The 15,171-nt window shown below is 44.5% G+C and overlaps 1 protein-coding gene across 1 annotated transcript in view; it reads left to right on the top strand.

Moving 5' to 3' along the window:
- The window catches only part of LOC149337708 (carboxylesterase 5A-like), a 96,625-nt gene extending 86,688 nt beyond the window's left edge, over positions 1 to 9,937 (top strand). Inside the window, exon 9 of the transcript XR_016284420.1 lies at positions 9,879 to 9,937. The gene's annotated coding sequence lies outside the window, so the exon portion shown is untranslated. The remainder of the gene's footprint in view (positions 1 to 9,878) is intronic.
- Positions 9,938 to 15,171: the final 5,234 nt, after the last annotated feature.

Raw genomic sequence — 15,171 nt, 5'->3', positions numbered from 1 at the left:
CGAACGTCTTTTTAGCCGCTGGAATGTATCACAAGGATACTACTTCAACGGCCAGTAATTGTTGCGGCTGGTTCGTTTGTGGGCTAACACTTCAGCTCTGGAAGGTGGGTTGACCCGGAGGATTGCCGGTGGGCTTTTCTGAATGCCGCGGGCTTACTGGATAGCCTAGAAGGTAGATCCAGCGAACATGAGCCCATGACAATAAATAAGAGGCACACACACAGCACCGCTGGACTTACAACTGCTTTATTCTAGTGAAGAAACCGACATTTTTATGATTTTCCATGTACAAACGCACCCTCGAACCACGGTGATTGAAATAATTTACGAAGATAAAAAGTGACAGTCCTTTTCGGCGATAAAAACTGAAAAATTGGTTACGCCTGTCTGCTCATTCTTTTTGATTAAAAACGCTTGCAGCCGCTCACACTCACAGATTGATTTCCACCACCGGATAATACTGGCGAGGTGGAACCGAGGAGAGCAGTAGTAAAGTCCTAAGCAGCACCCAAATTTAGGCTCGGGCACGGGAATCAACTTAGCCTTGCACGTCAAGGAGAGACGCCACTGCTCTGCTCGATTCCACCTCTCTAGGATTATAGGTCGGTGGAAATGAAGAAAGTGAGCGGGAGCTGCTGGAAGCGTCTTCAATCAGATTGAATAAGCAGACATGCATAAGAGATCCTTCAGTTTTTTCTCTGAAAACAAGTATGTTTTTATTAAGAGGGTTTCAAATTGGGCAAGTCGGTAGTTAAAATGGTCACACATAATTGCGCATAACTGCACACAGGGACTTGCGGTTTTGAAAAAAGACTTGGGACAGCACAGGGACTGTGTTGTCCCTGTGCTGACCCAAGTCTTTTTCAAAAGCGCATTTATGCGTGGCCACATCTCTTTTTATCTTCGTAATTTCGTTCCGTCACCTTTTTCGGAGTGTGCGCTTGCGCCGGCAAAACATATAAATGTTGCTTTCTTCATCAAAATAAATCACTTGTAAATCCGGCGATGTTGTGTGCGTGCCTTTTCTTGTACGGCGTCCGTTTCGCTGGTTCCACTTTCTGTGCCTTGTGAACCAACTAGCCCAGGAATTTACGCTCCTGCACTGGTTAGCCATTTAACATTCGAAAATCTCTTAATAGCCAGAGATCCACCTAAAATTGACGGCGAGAGAACGCTGAAGTAACTGCGCCTTAAAGATCTTCTATGAGGTCCCAGGTTAGGCTACTATTTTGAACTGAGCGTAGGCAGGCGTTGGATAAGTGAATACCCAATAGTTGAAGGTTATGGGTAATTCACTTCACTTCACTTTATTACCTTAAAGGCCCCCAGGATTGGGGGTATTACATAAGGGGTGGGTTACATTGAAAAATCAGATTAAATAAACAAAGAAAAAACGTAAGATACAAATATTATTCGCTGTTAAAGGTAGCAGTTAAACAGTTCGCAAATGTTGATGGGCAGGTGATTGCGGCGATGTCGTGTGGAAGGCTGTTCCAGTCCTTGACTGAGCGTGGAAAGAATGACGATGCAAATGTAGTTGTACGCGTACATGGCCGGGCTACTTGAAGGGGATGACCAATGCGGAGAGAAATGCGTGCCAGCGGATTGATGTAGGGAGGACGACGAAGTGAGCTGAAATAAAATTTGTGAAACAAGCACATACCAGTAATACGACGCCTACAAGCCAGGGATGTTAATCCTGCCTCTGCTTTTAGTGCTGATATGCTGACATTATATGAATAGCACGAATGTATGAATCTTGTGGCTCGATTTTGTACTGATTCTAGGGAATTTATTAGATAATTTTGGTTAGGGCTCCAAATAGCAGAGGCGTATTCTAATTTAGAACGGACAAGTGATTTGTAGGCAAGCAATTTTAGGTTTTGTGGCGCATGACGTAGATGTCGTTTTGAGAATCCAAGGCTTCTGTTAGAGGATGATATGATTTTAGTGACATGCGCGTTCCAGGTTAGATCATTGGACAATGTTACTCCGAGGTATTTGTAAGTCTGAGCTAATTCTACCGTGACATGCGAGATTTTATAGGAGAAGAGGACAGGATTACGTTTTCGGTGAAATGACACGACTTTACATTTATTGGGGTTTAGTTCCATGAGCCAGTTGTTACACCAGTCCTGTATGCTGATTAAGTCATTCTGGAGGGCGAACTGATCAGAGGCGTTGTTGATAGTGCGATAGATGACACAGTCATCGGCAAAAATACGGACGTTACAAGAGACATGCGTTGGAAGGTCATTAATGTATATTAAAAATAATAGCGGACCAAGGACTGATCCTTGCGGGACACCTGATGTTACCGGAACAGAGCTAGAGGCTTGATTATTAACGTTAACGAACTGGGTGCGGTTAGCCAGGAATTCGCTTATCCACTGTAATATGTTAGGATGAAGGTTTAACCAGGACAGTTTTAGTAGTAAGCGTTTGTGGGGTACTTTGTCAAATGCTTTCGCGAAGTCCAGGAATATTGCGTCAGTTTGTAGGTTACAGTCGAGGTTCACATGCAGGTCATGGATGAAAATAGCCAACTGTGTATCGCACGATAGGTTCTTACGGAAACCGTGTTGAGCAGGATGAAAAAAATTTATAGAGTCAAGAAAGTTCATTATATGAGTATAAATGACATGTTCCATGATTTTGCATGGCACACTTGTTAAAGAGATGGGACGGTAATTAAGGGGTGATTCTTTGTTACCTGATTTGAAGACCGGAACAACCTTCCCCACCTTCCAATCACTGGGTATGTTACCTGTGGAAAGTGATTGTGCAAACAGTTTTGACAGATACGCTGCGGAAGCATGGCAAGTATTTTTTAGGAACTTGGGGGTGATATCATCAGCACCTGCAGAAGATGACATCTTGATATTTTCAATGATAGATATAATGCCGTGCACAGAAAAGATGATTGGAGGAATATGCGAACTCAGGTTGTCATTTGCGGTACAAAGTGGCATATCAGTTTCGTGTGTGAAAACGGATGAAAAAGCGGCGTTAAAAATATTAGCACATTCAATGCCACTGGTCATCTCACCAAGCGGGTTAGCAAGTGTGATGACCGGCGCCTGTTCGGGGTTTAATACTTTCCAGAATTTTCTCGGGTTATTTGTTAGAATCTTGGGGAGGTCAGTTTGGAAAAATGTTCGTTTGGCATCATGGATAGACTGCAGGTATGTTGACTCGGCTTCGTAATATTTCTTCCATGCGCATGCACTCGGGTTACGTTTAGCTGCACGGAAAAATCTCTTCTTTTTGTTATCAAGTGTTTTCAAATGCTTTGTGAACCATGGTTTGTTGGGATTGGCGCGAAATGTGATGGTGGGAATAAACTTCGCTGTAAGTTCTATAATTTTAGTTTTAAAGATAAGCAGTTTTTCTCAATTGATCGATCATCGAAACTTGTATCAAAGTTTGGAAAGAACGCTATTAAATTATTATTGATTTCTTCGTAATTCGCTCTGTCATAAAGGCGAATCGTTTTAGGGAATGTTAAGCGCGATTGGGGGGCGAAGGTGAAAGTAGCGTGTAAAACTTTGTGGTCACTAATTTCGCGGAGAGAAGTAAGTGATGATAAACTTTCCGGGTGGTTAGTTAGAATGTCTGGACGGTGTGCTGTGTAGTGAGGACCTTAAGGGTGACGATACTTGGAGGATTGAGGTAGAGACCACAGGCGTACATGTGAAGAATAAATACCATATTTACTCGCATATAGTTCGACCACGAATATAGGTCGACCCCCATACATTGGGCTCGCCGAGAAATCAAAAAAATTATTCCAATATAAGTCGACCCAGATCTTTTGAAAACTTGCACACATGACGTAGGACAAGCGCACACTTGATCTGACTTTAATCTCTGAAATGCGAGCAAATATACAGAAACCTAGGCATGCCCAGAAAGAAACCTGATGTGTAATCAACAGAAGCGTTCAAGATATGAAATCTCAGCTTTAAAAAGGTTCACAGACGTATCGCTGACGTAACTTTGTCCTCTTTTTCTTATGTGCTACGCCTCCAAAACCCCCCTTGCTTTATAATCACCGCTTCTGCCCAGAACGCCAAAATATACTGCTTCCTAAGCTGTCTACCACGATAAGACCATAGAAATGAGCGAAAGAGGAATGCGGGTACACACAGCATTTCACTCTGTGCACCCGCATGATGATGATGAAGATCTGCGTCACGAATATAGGTCGAGGTTCTTTGGTAACGAATATAGGTCGATAACTAATTATGGGCAATATTTCTGAAAAAAAAAGGTCGACCTATATGCGAGTGAATACGGTAAGTCTTGGCTCTAGGTGGCACATGCGGTGGAACCCACATAGTGTGGTCCTCTTCGCGCGATCGTGCATTAGTTACAAAGAAAGGAAACTTAATTCTAAGCTTCATTTCCATATTTTGCGGGACCAGCCCTTAACTTCGGTCGTTTAAAATTTTCAGTCGTTTAATACTTTCAAGCAGGGCAGCCCGAAAGCATGTTTATTACCTCTGTTTATACGCGCTGCAGAGCAGGTGCACAAGGAGGCAGTCAATCTTTATGAGACTGCTGCGTCAACCTCCAAGGATGAGCACCAATGTGGCTTCACGGCCGTACTTTTCTCGCCATGAGTGAACATCCAACTAAGTTGATTTCGCCAGTGTCGCTCACTCATGTTCACTCGTGCGCGCGACATTAACGACTTCTCGTTAAACGCCTTTATGGTCTGGCACGGCCATTTGTACACGAGCACTGCGTTCGCATAATGAAAAATCACCTGGCCCGCCGAAGAGCCCAGGTTCTAGTATGCTTCTCCTTCACAGGATTTCACAATCACAGGCTTTGTTATTTCATAAACGACTTCTTATGAAAGCACTTTACACACATCGCCACTTATTGAAGTGATCCACCCAGTGGTTCACACGTAGCGGTTCTACAGAAGTCACGCCTTCTGAAATGTTACTGGAGCGTGACATTAAGCTGTTAATGTAGCTATCTATTTCAAGTGAGAGAGAACCATGCCATTTTAGATTCGGGAAAAATGTAAATTAAATCCCAGCATTCGGGCTCGAGATAACAGACTAGATGAACATGGTTACCGGGTGTATTCCGTTATATTACGGAAAACTGGGCATGGTGCGTATTGTGAAATAGGCCGATCAAATCGTAATAACGATGCTTCTTGAACGTAGCACCTTTATCTTTTGTAGCTTCTCTACACAGAGAAGCGTAAAATGCGTGCAGCTTGAACATAAGCACATAGATTTCACGAATCCCCAAGAACCATGCGAGTGTAAGTCGCGCTCATGCATTAACCGTTGTTTTTTTGTGGTTTGGTATTCTCTTCGTTTCGTCCTTATGTTACTAGCGCTGCATTTGTCGTCAGGAAATTGTATAGAAGAATTTTTGTTACCATGCTCAAAACTTTCGAATATTCCCAGGCCTCTACTACATACTACAGGCGTGCTTTATATTAGTTGCCTTGAGAGCAACTACTCATCGCTCCCGCGAAACACGACTTTTGTGGTAGCTTCCATAGAGTTTCATGTGGGCGGGCCTATAAGGAGAAGTTATTAAGGCGCAAGCCTTTGTTGGCTCGTGAGTGGCGGGGATGGAGACAGAAGTTGTAGAAAAAAAGCTGCCCTGAAAAGTACCCGCACTTGTATGGTAATTAAAATAGTAAGAAAAAAACTGAGGTAAGAAAAGAAAAGTGGGGTCTAGGTGGGTATCGAAGCCGGGCCTCCGGCTTGTGAGAAGGGGACGCTGCCACTTTCCAACGACACTTTCAACGTTAGAAAGTGAATAATAGCACATCTAGTGTGTGCACAATTCTTAGAAACCTATCTTCGAGATATGTACTAATGTCTTCATGAGTAATTATGAAACATGTTAATTACAGGTGTCGGAAAGAAGCGAGTAACACATTTCCTCCGTTTCCAGTAAATTTCCAACGTGCTTGGCGTGCAGTCATAGCGCCATCATGCGGCACCCACTGAAAAGCCCCTCCGTAATGTACGGCGCTGACCCAGCAGATGACGCGGGTGGCATACCGCACAGAGCTTTCGCATTTCCGCACGCAACGAGGCTTAAGTGCACCTCATAATTTTTGTTGAAGTGAACATCTTAGTACATTGGAGAAATCTGGAGTAGGGTAACCCTATCGCTTAGGGAGATAAGGAAATAGTGGAGTGCAAGCGTACATGCGGAGATCGAGAATGCCTCTTAGGTTTCGACGCCAACCGAACACATGCGAATAGCTTAGCCTCTTAATGCCGTATTGGGTCAATCAACATTGCGGCGTCTGTCGAAGCAGGGCCGCTCGCCTCAGCACCAACTAGCCGCTGCCACTTCACTGTGTCTCACGTTCCCGGCAAATTAATAATGCACAAAGATTTTTATTGGTCGCAAGATGCCTGCCCCAAAAGATTTTGCTGGTTAAACACTGCACATTTCACGATTGTTTCTGAATTTGTACGGCTGTTTGGTTACCGCCTAGGCGTTGTTTGGTCGCTATGAAGGTACGCCAGAAAGAGCAGGATTTGCAAACAGGTTGGCCTTGCTGATTCAAAAAGGGGTTACAAACAGCTTATTTTACCACAGATCTTGAAACGAAGCCCAATAATGTAAATAACTTTTGGTCCTCTATGACATTTTTTTTAAGGTTGTACCGATAACTTCCGTCTCCTGCATCTAATGGTAGATTTATGTTTCTCTTACATTTCATCGTAAGGAGTTTTACATCTCTTTTTTTTCTCTCTTTGCCGAGGGATTACAGCATGGTGACGTAGCGCATTTTTGGTGATGTGTATTATTATGGTAACATGAAATGACAAGTGCCTGAGTAGTATTGCAGTGTGTAACATATGAACCACTGTATGTCCATTCGTGTTATTGGCTGCGCCTTATTGCTTGCAAAATGTCCACTTGTACGCCTATGAGCAATGAATGGTAAGCTTGATTGCGTCCAATGCGGGTGTCTACAACACATTTATAATTGATATTTTCTGATTTTACTCCGGACACCTATAAATGTTTTTTGAAAAGCTGTTTGTTTCTGACCTTCAACCTGTTAAATGCAGGGGCAGCAACCTTCGTCTTACTCCGGACACCTATAAATGTTTTTTGAAAAGCTGTTTGTTTCTGACCTTCAACCTGTTAAATGCAGGGGCAGCAACCTTCGTCAACCTGGTAATCAGCAGCTTTCTGTTGATTGCCCTTGCATTTTTCTATCTTGTGAAAAGTACGAAATGAAATCAATTTAACTGAATTTAATGCAATACTACAGTTGGCGATGAGCTCTCTCGCAATGCGCCTGGGGATCAGCTTTTGAGCAAGGGACCACCAGTAGATGCTTTCGAAACCGCTGACTTTCGTTGCATTCCCGACTTGAGCGACAAGTCCAGTGCTTCTTCTTCTTCGTGGCTAACGGCGTCGCGGACGTATCGAAGAAACGCGACATTCTCTGGAAGCAGTGGGAAGAAAATGCCTTGGTCGTGATTTCAGTCCTGGTGTAAGACAAAGAGCTCAGTAAGCTTATATTCGGCCAGGCTGTCGCAGTAGTCAAGCCACACTTTCCTTCACAGCTCTCCGAAGTGTAGTTTACAGCACCTTCCTAACGGAGTAACAAGAAGATGGTGACACGGTCAAAGACTACGCAATCGTTCTCTGGAAACAGGCCGCGGACTGCAATTGTAGTACCAGACCAGAACCAAGAATGAATCAACCCATGAGGCCTTCGGACGTCATGTTGCGCAATTGCTTTGTTTTCTTTCTAGACTGTGGAACGAGCAAGTCCAACAATGTCTTTTTTCTGAGCCGGACCTAACCTTAAAATTGTCTACGACTTCCGTGTACGCGGAGAAAACATGGCTGAAGGCCGGAGGAGCGTAAAGTCCGCTTCAGAGACATACACATGGCGATGACCTGTGTCCTCAAAACGTGGATGCAAGACAGAGTTGAGTTATAGCCAAAGTATTGGAACGTGCGAAGTTGTTGGCCGTGAAACGCACAACAGTACGGGCACTTGCAAGTTTAAAGCAAGTTTAACTACTGCAAGAAGCGCGGACACATTGGGAAGTCATTTATGAAAAGAGGAAGGATATGAACACTTCGCGCAGCACTCACAGCACCATGCAACTGCAGCAGTAGCTACCGAAGGTGGCTGGGCATAGTTAGTCAACCACAAGCTATTACCATGTTAACGAAGTACGACCAATACCCTGACGGACGCCCCTGTTCTAAGTTTACAAAAGTGTTCGTCGAAGACCAACATTTGCGTATTGGAGTCGGCTTTGATGCCACCTGCGTTTTCGTCAGTGAAGCCGCGCTTAACGCCACACGGAAACGCGACCCACTACGGCTGGCAACAAACAACGCCTTCTTACGGACGTAGACCAGACCGGCTCTTCATGTGCCAGGTGCGACGGAAGTTCGGGTTAAAAAAATCGCAGGACCTGTAATTTTCCACTCGTGGTCGTCTATGGAACCTGTGTAACCTGCTAGGACGGAACTGGTTTCTTCGCCACTGGCATTCAATTTTTTGTAACCCACGAAATCGCAAATCATGAGCTTGTTTCTAAACTCTTGGACAAGTATAAGACTATGTTCAACGAAGGCATCGCGGGACACATCGGTTCGGCGGTACATCTTGATCCGCCGCGGTTGCTCAATGGTCATGGCGCTTGGCTGCTGACGCTAAAGACGCTGGTTCAGTCCCGGCCGCGGTGGTGTAATTTTGAGATAGGCGAAATTCGAGGCCTGTGTGCTGTGCGATGTCAGTGCGCGTTATAGAACCTTAGGTGGTCAAAAGTTTCGGAGCCCTTCACTACGGCGTCCCTCCTAGCCTGAGTGTATTTTGGACGTTGAACTCTTATAAACCATAAACCGGTACATATTTAATTTGTCGAGGGAGGGACGCCTAAATTTCCCATAGGCTGGCCAGTCTCTTTCGCAATTATTTCTACTGGTCGGGAGCGCGTCGCTGCATATCGTGTACAGTGCGACATGGACAAAAACTGCACAGTTTCTCTTAATGTGTTGTTTTAATGCTTACTACTTTTGGGGATGCTGGCGTAAAGGTAATAAAATAAATTTGAGAGATTTAAAATTTAACGCTTCACTAGAAAGGCGGAATGGCACTGCGGTTCGCTAACGTCAACTACATGCTGCCAGCGTCCTATTCTAAACTTCGCACGTGCACATACGACAAGGCCAGGGAACCCAGCACGAATAGGGAGCCCCTCAGCTTGGGTCCCCTATTGCAAAGCTCTCTATCAAATGGATTCGTGTAGTAGCACTATACTGTAGCTTTAGCGCCCATATGTGTGCAAGTTTTTGCGCAACATTGTGAAGCCCCCGTTCAGAACATAAACCACCGTAGTTGCTGTCGTGTCGAGAACATTCCGTGTGACGTCACGACAAAGAGGTTCGCGACGTCACACGTTGAGTTGTGGAATGAAAATGGTTAAAAACGTGAGTTAATAGCTTCATTCAAATATCATTTTCACTCGTAAGGATGTGAGTGAATTACGCTGAAAAGAGAATTGGGGCAGTTAGTTTGTAATGACACCCATGAACCTTCGGTTGCGAGTCAGACACTCTGCCCCTAGGCCATGATGCACGTTCGTTCAACTTCGTTAAAGGAGAATCTTGTGTGTCTTGTGGAGTATCAGGTGGTCTACTGTGTCTGTGATAATGAATGTCTGGCATTGGAAAGGGGCATTAAGTGAGAAAGAAACTGTCAAACAACCACTATTGCTGCCGCGTCGTCCCCTTAAGACGGGGGTTAGTGTCCCCATGCTTTTTGCCTGTACAAGCGCCGATCTTACAATGGCCGATGTTCCTTGGCTCACCTTTCACATCCGTCCATTTCACCCTCCTTACAGGGCGTGGCGACTGCCACAGAAGTGGTCTGCGGTAGTGGTCGTTCTCCTGATCATCAGCATGCTCGTGCTGGGTGTCTTGCTGCTTCCTGCGGGAGGTTAGTGCTTGCCTGCTCTAAAGAGTACTTATCTAGGAAACCAAACTGTGTATGTTTTGCTTCCATGCTGATGATGCCTGATTGCAGGCTGCGTAACGCCGTGCCAGCTTATTACGTTCTTCTGTGGAGAGGCTGAAGTGTGTTCTAAGCCTTTTCTTCTACAAGAGACAAACAACCGCACTACAAATCAAGTGATATAGGTAGAACCAGGTGGAATCTTTGAACACATGGGATTCAAATTCAAATTCAAATTTTATTTTGCCACCATGGAGAGATGGTGGCGGGGACCAGTAGTAAAAGATGCCGTTTGACAGCTTGACAAGGCCACGGGCCCCCACTTTGACAGCAATGCAGTGGTTTGGCATCAGTCTCAGTATTCCTACATGATAACCACCGCCACTGCGGTCAGTCTCCCACCCGTTGACTTAAACAGTATAGTACACTAAATGAAGCATGCGGCGGCAAGAGCAACCGTCGTCTTTAAAGGTAACGAAGTTGATTCCAAGAGAAGGCAAGCATACTGAAGAAATGGTGAATCCACCTGAGGAACTAAAGGCACAGGCGTGGAGCTGTGGGCACAGAACACTTATAAAAACGAGGCAAGGCCTGCGTCGCTATTAATCCATATCAAAAGTAGGACACCCCTGAAAGAGGCTACGAGATAACGTAGCTGATGTGGCTTAAGTAGCTTTCACTGCTGACATGGTTTGGATGGGGACGTAGACCTTGCTTGTTTCCTACACGTGTTCTGTACCGACCACCTGCGCCTGCGCTTTTGGTGCGGAAACGCTATCCTAGACGTACCAACCCAGTGCAAGAATCTTGTCTTGTGCACTGTCTTGTCCAACCCAGAGAAAGAATCTTGCATTGTCTTGTGCTCCAAACTAACCCGAGCTTACCAGAGTTACTCAGATGAGCTCGGTCTGTTCGGAGGAGCGTCGCGCAAGCTGTAGCCAATGGGAACCAGCAGGTGCTTCTGGCAGTTAAATTAATGATTGGTCGCGAGAGGTTGATCGGGAAGAGAAATATGGATCGCACAATCCCGATGGGTGGCTGGGATAGAAACAGCTACCTGCCAGTGCATTGGCGCATCTATTAACCGCTGCGCCACAGCGCTGGTAGGGGTATGACGACTTGCCGCGATCTATGAATGTTAAGTAGAGAAAGACGAATTCTGCACATATGGACATTACCGCGCTAAATCCCTTAACGCTGAGTGAGCCCCTCCTTTGGCATGTGCACTCGTCTTAACTACGGTAAACGCCTACCATTTAAAAAAAAAAATTCTGTGAGTGGATTCTATTTTGCAAGTTCGAGCTCGTCTGTGCGTTTTTATTCTATATCCTCTTTGTGATGCACAAAGTTTTCCTTGAAATGCTTCAGCTGCTGTTCGGGATAATGAATATGCCGATGATAAAAGTCACACAACGCGTCTGGATTGGCGCAGCTATGCTTTCAATATAGGTGATACACGAGAATGGTTAAAGTCACATAACGCGGCTGGATTGGCGCAACTATGTTTCAATACAGGTGATACACGACACAGACATTGGAAAGTTGTTCTCAAGTGAGGCTTTACGAGATGCAATAGTTAGGGGAATTCTAAGAAAATTTTTCTGCAAATGCCTGAAAAGGTCACTCTGCAGTAAACTAAAGATTTTCGGTCGACATTCTGTTATATGTTTTATCATTGCTAACGACGCATTCTGGAAACAAGAAGTTGGGTTTCCTACATGTCCCTCTGGTCTCATATTCATTAGCTCGTCGATCGGGTTGCATTTTCGCACTGCCTAACACAACTTTCCGCGACATAATTTATGCTGTAAAGCCTCTGATTGCGCCTGACCTGATAAAAAAATATGCACTGTTGCACCAATAGTGTTCTGAAACGTGTGTCGAGCCAGTTCCGAATGGAATTTTCCATTCGTTTCGTTTTACGTTCAGTTCCAAAGTTTCCAAACAAAACACGGGTTCGGGTCGCTCACAGTTCAGGCAAAAATGAGGGTTGGGTACTGGTTTTTGGCTAACCTGTGTCCGGTTAAACTGGTTTTTGGTTGATCACAGCTCTTAAAACAGTCTTTTTAGACAATCTATGAAGGCTGATAGTTTTTTCTATAAATTCCTCATTAAAACTTCTTTGTGGGGGAGCTTATATATTCTTCTCTCGCTTGTATCTCGTAAACATTATAACGTTCTGTGGCAGCTTGTGCTAGGGCTGCTATATTTCTTTTACTATATAGTCTACCGACTTTCTGTGGATAGATATTATAGACAAGTATATAGACAATGCAAATCCTTTAGACAGTCTGTCGACCATTTATTGATTAATGGACAAATTTTTATGACAGACGTTTGTCCATAGAGTTTATAGGCTATCAGTAGACTAAAGGGTAACGGAAAGGTGAGGGCAGCGGGAGGCGGCAGAAATTTTGGCGTGCGGAAAATATGTTTTCGGGTATAGGCCACCACAGCTTGCACAGGACGAGGTTAATTGGAGAATTGTCAGAGACAATTGCCTTATTTGACATATGTGACAGTTGTCTTCGGTTTGTGTCTGTTATACCATGTTGTGCATGAAAGATTTTTTTCATTCTGCTGTAAAATGTACATTATTTTATTTTTTCCTTGTTGTATGATGTATTTGGGTCTTTCGCCGTGATTTTGTGCTTTTCATTTTCCACAAGTGCTGTGTCATTGCCTTCATATATTTTGTTTCTGAACCCCACACTAGCCTCTGGCTATGGGTTCAGTCAGTGTTTTGGTAATTTGTATGGCAAAAGTAGAAATAAAATGAATGAATGAATGAATGAATGAATGAATGAGATGAGTTTGTCCCACAGTGGGCGTAGTGATGATGATAGGAAGATTATAAAGTCTATAAGAAGAATCTAGATGGTCTGTTAATTATTTTTATAAGAGAGATGCAAGAAAATTGTTCAAGCAAGAACAGGGCTTTTTTTAGTTTTATTAGTGCGAGAAGACAGCTAGTTTGAAAACTGAAGAAGGTTCTTTAAACGATTAAAGCTAGGACGTCCGTGGTCATTTTTGCAAGGCAGAAAGCTGAGTTAGTTGGTGTCCGTCTGGTTTTGCCAACGGTTCCAGGTAATAGGACAATATAGCGATTCCAGCCAGATTGCTTTTCTTTTTTCTTTCACATTAGCTGAAGCGATGGAAGGCCTCATTAGCGCTCGCACCTGCCAGTCAGTGTTGGGGCGACGGCAAACAAATGGGATAGGAGAAATTTAACAGTGGCCTTATATAGATAGGCCCTGTTGCGCTGGATGTGAAGCTGCGGGTTGACGTCTGAACAAACTCTCGCTGTCAGCAGGCCCGGAAGCTGCCAGGCACGCCGAGACAACGACCGAGTCTGACAGCGGAGGCAGCGGACCTGGCTACTACTCGGCGAAGAAACCGCATCGAGCGCCTAAGGCTTCCACGCAAGCAACGACGGCGAGTGGTGAGCGCTCTTCGCAGGAAAAAACGGGTTGCGAAGACGGCGTTTCTGAGGGAGAAGTCTGGATTCTGGAGAGTGGATTTGTGACACATTTTAAGGCGGAGGCCTTTAACGCCTCATCGTTGTAAGCAGGAGTTGTCGACAGAAATGTCACGCTTTTCAATGGGTCGAAATGGTCGTGACGTCACAGTGCTCGAATTTCAAACGGGGAAAATTGTACTTTGGCTAGTAACCGTGCAACCATTTAGAGGAATGGTATAGTGATGCTCGAAGCAAGTGGGACTGAGTTTAGCTAATTTCTTAATTATCCAATTAGCCTAATTATCCTTTCTAGTCCGACCAGAGAAATAAATAAAACCGAGTATAGGAAAATGGTCGAGTTGGGGAATCGAACCAGGGCCTCCGGAGTGCGAGACGAGCACGCTAACCACTACGCCATGCCAGCTCGATGGTTTGGAATGAAGAAAGGCGCGTCTAGTGAATGCGGTGTCTTCGTTCACTCCTCCCTTCCCGTTACGGCGAGGCTCAGGTGTCCACCGAGATATGCGAGACGGAAACATTTCCTTTCCTCAAAAACCAGTTTACCGACGAGCAAGGCGTAGAACCTAACGGGCGATGGCGTTCTGCGGACTCCCTGGCAGGGTTGCAAGACGCTCTCGCGTTTCACTGTTAGAGGCAAAGGTTAAGATCTTAACCACACATCAGTCACAGAGGCCGCAACACAGCGCTTAAGGCTTTCGCCTCACCGCACTTTAGGTCAACAAAGTGCCCCCCTGAATTTTTCACGCCCTTCACCGCGACGATGGACGCGTGCAAGATATCTGGACTAGTAGTGCTCACACAATGTCCTGGCCATACAAGTTTGTTCTGACGCACGCACATTGCGTGATTCACTTTTTAATGCGCCTGTAGAATTCTACATTTTCGTGATGTTCATCTAATTAGAAATTTAAAACGCTGACCTCGAAACTGTTGCGAGTTGGAATTCGTAGAACAGTGCGCCACAGCTCAGAGTAATTGAGGTACACACAAATTCTCACTAGACTGGATGTGCATCCTCAGTATTCTTGTGTCGGTGGCGTGAGTTACAACAATATATTTGCAGCAACCACTTCTAGCATTTCTGGAAATCGAGTTTTGTGCACATTTTGAACGTGGCAGCTTTTTGCCGGTTTTTGAAGTATTCGTGGCTTTCCCTAACAGCCGGATAATTCTTCTTCTTTATTATCACGTCAGATATATAAATCTGTTGCAAAAACTGCTGGGCCAATAGCCGAAGCTAGTATAGGCCAAATGTACACATTTGTTATAACAGCAACAGAAGATACCAACATGAAACTCGGTTATAAATGATCAGTGAACAAAGTAATGGCGAGCAACACTCAACAGCAGACATAAAAAGATGAACAAACATAGCCCTCAATCTTAGAAAAGTAGAAGCGCTTAAATGAAAACAGGAAATTGTTAGCCATTTTAATTTCGAGTGGTACACTATTCCATACTTTTGCCCCGCAATATTGTATTAGGCGCTGACGATAGGCGTTTCGGATTACAGGGTAATTAAAATTAATATTGCTCGCATTTCTAGAACTCTTGTTAGGCAACACAAAAATATTAACTGAAAACGGGTAATTATTTTTTATAATGGTATTTACTACGATTGCGATTCTCATTTCATATAACAAAGGAAACTGCAAAATCTGTAACCTATTGAACAAAGGAGCACTAGACAGATACCTGTTCA

The sequence above is a fragment of the Amblyomma mixtum genome, chromosome 7 (genome assembly GCF_055824585.1).
Source record: "Amblyomma mixtum isolate Tamu chromosome 7, ASM5582458v1, whole genome shotgun sequence".
NCBI classification, from domain to species: Eukaryota; Metazoa; Arthropoda; class Arachnida; order Ixodida; family Ixodidae; genus Amblyomma; species Amblyomma mixtum.
This window is presented reverse-complemented; position numbering and strand designations above follow the sequence as displayed.